The sequence below is a fragment of the Heteronotia binoei genome, chromosome 21, assembly GCF_032191835.1.
Source record: "Heteronotia binoei isolate CCM8104 ecotype False Entrance Well chromosome 21, APGP_CSIRO_Hbin_v1, whole genome shotgun sequence".
NCBI classification, from domain to species: domain Eukaryota; kingdom Metazoa; phylum Chordata; class Lepidosauria; order Squamata; family Gekkonidae; genus Heteronotia; species Heteronotia binoei.
In genome coordinates, this window is record NC_083243.1 from 118,138,945 (window position 1) to 118,150,103 (window position 11,159).

Consider the following 11,159-nt stretch of genomic DNA (forward strand, 5'->3'; position numbering starts at 1 on the left):
AGTAGAGTGGATCCAGCTGGCGGGGGAGATCAAAACCAACCTGAAGGAAGTGGTGATCCAACGCCAAGGGCTGCATGGGAAGACCAGCCGGGAAAGTCGAGGGGCCACCAAGCCCAAGGTGAAGAAGATGGGGGGGCAGTCCCGAAAACCCCTTCCGGACCTCGCAAGTGTTACCAATGCAGGGATCCCAATCATCTGGCCTCCCAGTGCCCCGAGAGACCACGAGCAACCACCCCCGCGGCCAAGGGGCCGCAAACCAAAGCTCCCTGGACAGGGAAGCCGAAGAAGTTGGGCCGTAGCAGCACCGCACTATCGGCGGTGTTTGACGAGGATACTATAATGTTGGAGGAGCTCGGTGAGGAGGCGTGGGAACCAGAGCCGGCGGGAAACAAGGCCGACCTGCGCTAGAGGGTGCCCAGCAGCAGGTCCCAGAGAAAGCGGCACCGCTGAGGGTGAGAATATCAGGGGAACTGATGTATATCCCATTGACTTTGTTAAACGTTAGGGAGAAAAGGTTCGTCCATGCCAGGGGCTTGATAGACTCAGGGTGCATGCGAGAGCTAATCACTCCGTGGCTCGCGGACCTCCTGGGGATAGGCCGGGAGAAATTGCTTTGGCCGCTCGAATTCGAGCAAATGGATGGAACCAGAATGAGGGGGGAGCCGTGCACGGAGCAGTCTCAAGAAATACTCATGGGTGTGGAGGACCATTGGGACATGGAGATATTTGTGATTGCCCCATTCTGCTCCTTTGACATAGTGCTGGGAGTGGGCTGGCTGGCCCGGCATCAACCAGACATCCAGTGGGGTGAGCACACCATAGACTTTACAGACAGAAGGTGCGCCTCCCACCTCTGGAAGGGGGACTGGGGACCTAGACCCCCACCCAAAAATGAGAAACTCTGTGTGACCATAGAGGAAGTGAAAACCATCCCTAGGGAGTATCGGGACTTGAAGGGGGCGTTCAGCGAGAGCGAGGCAGACAAGCTGCCGCCCTACCGGGCGACCGACTGCGCCATAGAGCTCCTGCCCGACCAGCCGTTACCCAAAGTGAAACTGTACTCGATGGGGTGGGCAGAAAAGGCAGAACTGAGAAAATTCTTAGACAAAAAACCTTAAGCGGGGCTTCATCCAACCCGCGACCACCCCGCACGCCGCCCCGGTCCTATTCTGCAAGAAGAAGGATGGAAGTCTTAGACTTTGCACAGATTTTCGCGGGATTAACGGGAGTTCTATGTCAAATGCCTACCCCATCCCCCTGATCAAAGACCTGCTGAGCGCAATGTCAGAGGGGTCTATTTTCATCAAGCTAGACCTACGCGACGCCTACTTCCGAGTCAGAATTAGAGAGGGGGATGAATGGAAAATGGCATTCAACACCCCATTAGGCCAGTTCGAATACCTGGTAATGCCTTTTGGACTCCAGGGGGCCCTGGGGGTGTTCATGAACTTTATCAATGAGGTCCTACAAAAATTCTTGTACAAGGGGGTGGTGGTGTACCTGGATGACATCATTATTTACTCTAAAGACATTGACTCCCACGTAAAATTGGTTCGGGAGGTGCTGAGCACCTTACTACAAAACAAGCTGTACGCCAAGCTCTCCAAATGCGAGTTCCATAAAGAGGAACTAGATTATCTGGGCTGTTGGGTCTCGGGGAAAGGGGTAGCCATGGACCCAGCGAAAGTCCAGGCGGTGCTGGAGTAGGAACCCCCGAGAACACGTAGACAGCTCCAAAGTTTCATTGGGTTCGCAATTTTTTACAGAACGTTCATACAAGGATTCGCTAAGGTAGCCCTCCCCCTCACTGACTTGCTGCAAACCAAGGGAAAGGGCCCCGAGGCGAAAAAACCGAGCGCTAAACTCAAATGGACTAGTCAGTGCCAAGAGGCATTCGACACCCTGAAGCGCCTCTTCACGAGCGAACCCGTGTTAGTGCACCCAAATGAACTTAAACCCTTCGTGGTGCAATGTGACGCTTCCGACATGGCTGTAGGAGCCATACTCATGCAACGGGATGAGGAGGGGCACCTAAGACGGTGTGCTTATATTTCCCGCAAATTTTCAGGCGAGCAGCGGAATTGGTCGGTGTGGGATAAAGAAGCCTATGCGGTCACGTTCACTTTAAAAACATGGTGATCGTGGCTGGAGGGGGCCCGAGTCCCGTTCGAAATCTGGACGGACCATAAGAACCTAGAAGCCCTAACGGGGCGGCGGAAACTAACAGGGAAGCAAATTCGGTGGGCCGGGTTTTTCGCTAAGTTCGACTTTACGCTCCGGCACATCCCCGGGTCAAAGAATTTCTTAGCCGATGCCCTGTCCCGTCAACCTCAGCACGAAAGTGAGCAGGAGGAGATCATAGACTCACTGATCCCCCCAGAAGCAGTAGCAGGAGCGGTACAAACTCGATCCCAAACCAAAGCACCAGCTAAGGAACCTTGGGGGGGGAACAAACTAATTACCGAGACCGAGGCGGAAGGGGAAGACCGACCGGGGGGTCTGAAAAAAGGAGAAGGAGGGTTTTGGTATCATGATGGGAAACTCTACGTCCCCAAATCTCTCCGGGCGGAAGTCCTCCACCATTGTCACACAAGCAAGCTAGCCGGGCATTTCGGATACGTGAAAACCCTGCACATGGCGCACCGGCAATTTTGGTGGCCGCAGATGAAAAAAGACATTTCAGACTTTGTGCAGACATGCCCGACTTGCCTCATGGCAAAACGGAGGGGGGGGGAAGGTGCCAGGGTTGTTGCAGCCCCTCCCTTCCGCGCAACGGCCGTGGTCGGTGATTTCCATGGATTTTATTGTTGAACTACCCCCCCAAAAGGACAAACCGTGATTTGGGTTGTGGTTGACACTTTTTCCAAGCAGGCTCATTTCGTCCCCTGTAAGAAACTCCCGACCGTAAAAGAACTGGCCCATTTGTTTTTCGGCACGTGGCCCGGATCCACTCGTTCCCCGACAAGGTCATTAGCGACCGTGGGCCACAATTCGTTGCCAACTTCTGGCAGGAGTTCTGCAAATTGATGGGCATGGAGCAAGGTCTGAGCTCCGCCTACCACCCCCAAACGGACGGTCAAAGCGAGAGGGTTAATGGACTCTTAGAACAATACTTGAGGTGTTATGTGAATTTCCAACAGGATAACTGGGTGGACCTGCTACCCTTTGCGGAGTACAGTTACAACAACACTCTCCATGGCTCCATTAAAGTCTCCCCATTTCAGGCCGTTCATGGGTATGAGGGGAAGCCTCTACCTACCCTGCCGGGGGGCAACGACCCTCCGATCTCCCCAGAGTGTCAACAATGGTGGAGGTCACTCGAGAGCTCGTGGAAAATCATACAGGAAAACTTGGAAGAAGCAAAGAGAGCCTATAAAGCCCAGTTAGACAAAAAACACAGCCCGGGGGGGGGGGACTTTCAAGTAGGGGAAACTGTGTTCCTTTCCACCAAGAACTGCCCCAAACCTCCCGGAAAATGGCATACAAATTCCTGGGGCCATTCAAAATAAAACGAGTGATTAACAAAGTGACTGTAGAGCTGGACTTGCCCAAACTGTTCAGTAAGGTTCACCCTGTTTTCCATTGCAGTCTTATCCGTCGAGACCCGGGGGGGGGGGTCGAAATGGCATCCTCGGGGCCCCGAGCCGACTCCCATCATGGTGCGGGGCCAGCAGCACCACGAGGTGAAGGAGATTCTCGATGCCAAGATACACAGAGGGTCTTTGCAGTATTTAGTGAAGTGGCGCTATTTTCCCCCTAGCTGTGATGAGTGGGTGAAATCTTCAGATCTCAACGCTCCGCACCTTCTTAAACAATTTTACCTACTGCACCCAGACAAGCCCCGAGCAAGAGCTTAGGGGGGGGCAGTATGTCAGCTTGTGTTCATATTGATCTGAGAGCGATTGATACTAACCAGATTGCCTGTATTGTTTTGCTAACTACTAACCCAATTGACCTGTAGTAGTATTTCAGTGTGCTAAAGGGAGAGAACCAGGAAGGGGGGGAGCATGGCGCCGAGGGTTGTAAAAGGTGTTTGAAGTGCAGAAGTTATGCGGCTCGCTCCCAGCCGCTGCAAGGCCAGCAACCGAAGGAGGGATAGTGATGGCTAGCTCAATAGATAACAGCGTGTGAACATCTCACCCTTCAGAAGTAGAAAGTAACTGTATTGTGAGAATGATTTAAATCCCCAAGCTTTGATCCTCGCCCATAAATGCCAGTGTCTTACATTGCATGTTATCACTTTCAAAGACTTCTTGTAGCAGTAAAATAGATGTAACCAATAAAGAATACTTATTTTCAAATGAAAAGAGACTCTTCATTGTTGGAACGTCCATGAACCCTACGCTGACAAGTGGAAGTGCAGCTGCTGTGGAACCATCTGAATGCAAAAAAAGGGGGAAGGAGATGAAGACTGTATTCAGGTGAACTGTACTGCTGGATTTTTATTTATTTTTAGGGAATGGGAAAGTCTCCTAGCTCCACCTCCAAAGTCTGCAGGTACTTTTTGAGTTGGACATGGCAACCCTACATCACACACACATTCCAGCTTTTAAAAAATAATGCTTAAATATTGAATAGGAAAGATAAAAAATACAGAGGTCTCTTATAGATATGGGCTTTGCTATTATCAGCTCACTGCTAGGGAACAGTGAATATTCATGATTAGTTAGCTGTTGGAGAAACACTGGTTCTGTTGCTAGGGGGCTGACTATTTGCCCAGGCTGAGTGTGAGCAAGGAGAAGGAGCAGTCTGAAGCTTGGAATCTTGGTGAAGGGCAACTTTAGTATATGTTTAATTTGCAACTCTTGGCTTCTTTCTTCACTCCCCAGCATTTCCACAGCATGTATATTTTGTAAGTAAACCAATTAGGACAACAATGCCATAAGCCATGAGAGCTCTCTCTCCTTCAAAGGCAACTTGCCTATAAAGATGTCTTTACTCTTCCCCTACTTGAAGAATCAGCTGCTTCCTTGGCATGTACAAAGCTGTCTGCTGCAGTTAACAATCAAAACTGGATACATAGTAATGAGAGGCATTCATTTTTACAGTTATAAAACAACATCATTTTAATGCTATAGAGTTAATTGACCTGACTGCTACAAAATACTACAAAAAAGTGACTACATTCTAGATCTTCACAGGGAATTCAAAAGATGAGCAGTATGGTCCTGAAGGGCTTAGGAAAAGGAGAACCAGACAAAATCTCACAGTGTTAATGTTTAGTTTGAAGAGCAGATTACTTGGGTATTTAAAGCATATAAATTTTAATAGATTACTACAGATCAACACATCTTGAAGTTTTATTAATCTGTGAGGCAATATGTTATGGGATCTGATAATGGTAGCAATATTTTCCTGTCCCTTTAAAAAATTCAGAGAACCATCTTATATATTTTACTAGCTCACCCATTTTGATCTAGACTTAAAAACAAAACAACCAATGTTATAATGTAAAATCCAAACACACTTATTCGTCAGAATGGATAAAATATCAAAGCCATAAAGTACTGCAACAGTTCAAAATTATAAAGGATTAGGGTTGCCAAGTCTGTGTTGGAAAATACCTGAAGACTTTGGGGGTGGATCTGGGAGAGGGTGGGGTTTCAGGAGGGGAGAGGCCCCAGTATGGTACAATGAAATCGAATCCACCCTCCAAAGCAGCCATTTTCTCCAGGTGAGCTGATCTCTGCCAGCTGATCAGTTGTAAAAGCAGATCTCCAGGCCCCACCTGGAGGCTGGCAACCTAAGATAGCCAAGATACGAAGTTCAACCTCCATCAGGTTCTCTAATTAGAATTCATATAAGTTAAGGATAGGAATGAATATAAAGGTTAATTAAAATTCTTGTACACTTCCAGTAAAATTTACAAAGAATTATTGATATAGAATACAGAGTTAAAATTAATATTTAATTTAATATTTAAAGAGACATTCCTGATCTCCTTCCTAGCAAAAAGTGGACAAATCAGTGGTATGGGAAATCCCTAGATCTTGTAACCTGTATTAGTAAAGGGAAACATTCGATCAGTCAGTGTCTTAGGGCTCGGGTCATTAAATACTGCAGTTGTCTGGTTCCTGTTGGTTAGGTGTGCTGGAATCTTCTGTAATTTTGACATTAAGGTTAATGTTTGAACATATGGTTTTTATGGTAAAAAATTGAGAGAAATCACATTTTGTTGTCTCAGTGTAATGGCAGTTTAGAAGGTTAGCTCCATTTATGTCTCACTCCACTGCAGAACATAACATCAGGAATGGATTTCAAAGTTCAGAGCCTGAGCAGTTTCTGAAAGAAGGTCTTAGAAAAGACCTTTTTCTTGACAAAGTCTGGAATTTGACAGCTTCTAGTAGGAATAACTTTCTTATAGAATGAGAGGTTATTTGTCTTTGTTCAGTTTTTTTATACCATTTGTTTTAGGCTGTTAAATCTCAGTTGATAGGATGAAGTGTTCAGAAGTACCTTTATCATAATACTATCTCAGAAACTTTGTTTACATAATGCAGTCTCAGCAACATGAACACTGGTTTCTTCAGATGGATTTATACATTTTGCCCATGTCTTTCTTTATTTAGCTCACTTCAAAGCCTCAGCATTGACACTATTTCATCTTATTTTTTTTCTTCCAGTTCAGTCAGTGTTAATAAATTGACTTCTTCCTTTATATTTCACTCAAGAGAAAGTAGCTTTTTAAGGTGAAGTGTGGCAGTGCCACCCCTTGGCTCATGTTGAAGTCTCCATGTGTCTGGACTGGAGGGTTCAGATGTGTGTTGGATGTTCATTCCAAGCAGCTGTGGGGACATTCCTGGATCAGTCCACAGACCTCCTTTTCAGAAAAATTATGTCTTTCATAATAATTTAAGACCATGCTAGCCTCTGTTCTGGTAGTCCTGTATTTGCAAATACACACACACAATGTACCACTGAAATTTGCTTGCAGAAGTGTGGTTTTTGTTAAATGAAATGCAGAAAAGATACAAATGTCAGATCAGGTCATATTAAAACAAATTATATGTTTCTGACATAACTATGAAAGCATGTTTATAATTCAATAGACATTTCTGCAATGTTAAACCTTAAAAAAACACTTTATAGTCACATTGTAATGTTGGAGGTACTCAGGAGCCAAAGAATGCTAATAGGAACATGTTTTAAGAACAAATACATTCCATGTATCTTTTAGTAATAAAACCCATGGTGTGGTGGCAAATCCCAGCTCCCTTTTTGGTTGGATGTGGGGTATCAATTATTGGCTAATGAACTGTCATCATTTCTGGCCTCCCATTGGCTGACTCCCCTGCCCCCACCTACTGCAAACCCAAGAATGTTGAACAAACCACCAAAACACCTGAGAGAGAGACACATCTCCAATGCTTCTCTCTGTCTTCTCTGTCAGCCAGCCTCAGAAAGGCCTGCTGATCTACTGTGACCTCATGAAAGGCATCATAGCCACTGCTGGAAACAGACCTCTGTCGCCCTATCAACCACCCACACAGCCAGCCTCCCAGCACATACAGCCTCTGAAGGCCACTGAAATAGCTAGGGAGCCTGGCACCTCCAGGAGTGTTTCTTCAGAGGGTATGGCTGTCCCACCTTTACTGTCTTTCCCGCCTCTTTCCTACCACTTCCTCTCTCCCTTCTCTCCTCAGCCTCACCCCACGATGGTTACCTGAGAAGGAGATAGGGAAGCCTCACAGGGTTGTTGTTCAGTGGATGAGAGGAACAAAGAGAATGATGTAAACTGCTTTGGTTCCCCCTCCCCACTGTGCAGAAATACTATCCTGTGTATACAGGATTATCACGTCCAGAAAAGTAATGCTTAAAATATTAGGGACTCTAATTAAGTAAAACAATTAACATTTATTAAGAAAAATATAGGCTTCCATACAAGATACAATATTCATAAATCATTCATACAGTCCTAGGAAATATAGATAGATAGACAGATAGATAGATAGACAGACAGACGGACAGACAAACAGGGTGATATTTACCGATCGTAGTCTTCAAGGAAGGCTCCAATGGCGACGAGCGAGGATGTGGGAGAGGGGACCTGAAACTGATCAGGAATCAGGGATGGATCTATGCAGCAGAAATTGGGATACTGATAGAAGCACACCTGTGGGTAGCTAGTCCACAGATTATAAGGACTCTCTTGAGCCCTTAGGGGATGGAAGGGAGGAGGAAGGTGGTCAGCTGGTGCATGACCTCACAAAAAGGGGAGGTTTTGCAGTAACCATAAGGGCTGGACTACTGCGACAACCAATAGAAAATTCATTGGTGGCACCTAATTGGGTGTTTGGTCTTGACCAATGGACTTGCCTGGATCCTGGATACCTGAGTGAACTTTCAGGTTGAAATGGAGCAGGGGAGGCTCCAAAATGACAGTTGGGAAGAAGAATAGAGAGATTATTGGGTGGGGAGATGCTTATTACTAATAGACTTATCTAAAAAGGTGACAATAGAGAGTCAAATCATGGCCTGGCTGAAGATGGTCTTCCTCTTCTTCTGTCTTCTCCTTGGCACTAGTCTTTGTCTTGAGTTCCGTTAACAAAGAAAGTGGTGGTTGGACGATTAGACACTCCTGGGGTGGATAGATTGCTTGCCGGCATAGGTGACATCTGGTGTGTACGTGAGCCGTCTGCTTCGCTGGAATGGAGTCAAGCCTAGTAGAAAGATGGCTGCGTGTGGTGTTAGCCCTCCACGGTGGATTCCATGGTCAGAACTTCAAAACCTTTCGCCTGGATAGCTCCTGGCAGCGCAGTCTCTTCCGCTCCATGGCTGAGATGGACATCATATGGAACGACGGGGAGCTGTTCTCTCTCATGGTGGGCACTCTTGTACCGATCTAGAGTGCCTTTGTAGCGTTGTGGCTGCTTGTACTGCATAAGTCCCTTTTGCCCCTGGATAGGTTTGCTCACACTCTCTGGCGAGACGTGTACGAGTCACTTCTCCAGGTGCTCTGGCAACCGAGCTGATGATTACGATGTTCTGTAGGAGAGTTTTTTCCTCACAAGGGAAGGGGAAACTGCTGTATGGACACCCCTGTATTTGCACTGTCAATAAGAGGTATGTGGAGAATTGTCATCATGTGGAACTAGCATTTGATGAAGTGGGCTTTAGTTAATAAAAATTTACACCTGAGTAAAAAATACGTTAGTTTTTAAGGTGCCTAAAGACTCCTCTTTATTCTTCAGTGTCTAAATATAGTTCTTTGAAGACGATCCACAATAAAAGCTGGGGACACTGGATGCTGACTCCAAATCAGTGAAAACTGTACATTCTTGGATAAGACTCCAAGAGTCCCTATTTGTTTTTTTGATGACTTATCAAGAGTTGACTGTAAAATGAAGTAAGGGAATGGAAGATATTTCTTAAACCCACCTTCCATCTTCTGCACATTGTCTCTCAGTTTACATAACAAAGAATGACTGCCGCTTAACTGCATCAGCTGAACTTCTTGGGTTGGGGGAGATCCTCCAACTATATTTGATTTAGTCATTAGTTCAAACATCTAATTTATGTAACATCATCATTCCCTACATCATTCCCTGCATAAAGGGCCACTGTTGATTTTGGCTGCAAGCTTTGGGGTGGACAGACATTGCCACTTGATCTAAGCAGCTGCCTCCTCAATACTCCCTCTGATTTCATTGTCATGGACTGAAGCATGAATTCTAAATACATCTGCAACATGTGCACAAGTACATGAAACCAAGCATATGATTCATCTGATTATAAAATCACTATTTTTGAAAGCTATTTACAATATGAAGTGGGGGCAAGCAATGTAACTGTAGGCTTTCCCTAGAGAACTCACTTCATTGTTGCAGGCAACATTTAAGGGGAAACATTCTCTCCTGCATAGGAAAGGAAAATACTTCTACTGAGTTCTAAGCTGGAATCCATCTCTAAATATGATGTATCTAATCTCTAAATATGTTTCTAAAAAAATTGTGTATCGGGGACTGGGGGGGTGTTGGTTGATGTAAGGATAACTAAGATCAATTCTGGCATATCAGGTTTTCCTTACAGAAGCACAGAAGTGGAAAAATTAGCAAAAACAATCAGTAGGGTGACTTCCACACAGGGACAGGATTTTGTACTCTCCCCCAACATTGCTGGTGCAGCTGAAGATAAAGCACAACAATGGGGCTTTCACATGGCAGGTTTTCCTGCAGTTTCCCTTCCCAATCCCCTGGAAGTCCCACTTACCTTCGCCTGAGCCACCAGGTATAGCAAGCTCACTAAATTTCCAGTTTTTTCTTTAAAAAAGGAAATATGTCTTTTTCCTTATACCAAGTGAGGATTTGTTTTTTTAAAAAATGAAAGCTGAGAATTTGGAGAAACTGCTGCACCTACAGTTACAGTGGTATAGCAATATAATGGTTCATTCTAGTGCCATTTTTTAAACAAAACTCACACACACACACTCCCATGTGATAGTGGTAGGAGAACATGTCTGCCATGAGGACAGGGTTCGGGAAAATGGTTGCTATCTGGGCCAGAAAATCCAGATTTTTCCATTCACAAAGCAGCCACATTGTTGTATTGTTGAAATTTTTTTTTCAAAACTTCAGACAAAACCAGCTTTGAAAAGATTGGAGAAACACTGGAATACAAATGCAGCTGGAGATATACAACTGCAATATGATGCTTCCCAAGAGCATTGAATTCAGGACAGATTGTCCATGTGGCAATGGCCTAGGTTAAAATGCAGTGTAGATTTTGCAAAAAAAGATCCACAAGCACCAAACTTGTTGGTCTCTGTGTGTAAAGTGCTTTCAAGAGACTTCAGAGGTGGTTTGCCTCTGCATAGCAACCCTGGACTTCCTTGATGGCATCCAATACAAGTACTAATCAGGGCTGACCTGATATTTGACAAGATCAGGCTTGCCTGGGCCATCCAGGTCAGGGCTTTGTTGATCCGCTAACCAGTATTTATAACTTGTGACTATAATCACTGTACCTAGGGTTGCCAGGTCCAATAGTCACGCTGGTGAGTGAACTGAGGGAGCATTCTGAAAGTGGGTGGAGATAACACAAAATGTGTATACATCACCCAGAAGTGACATGGTCATGTATCAGGGGTGATTCTCAGGTTTGGGGGGGGGGGGAACTCTATGATAAAATTGCTCTTAAACCATAGAGTTTTACTCAAAAAC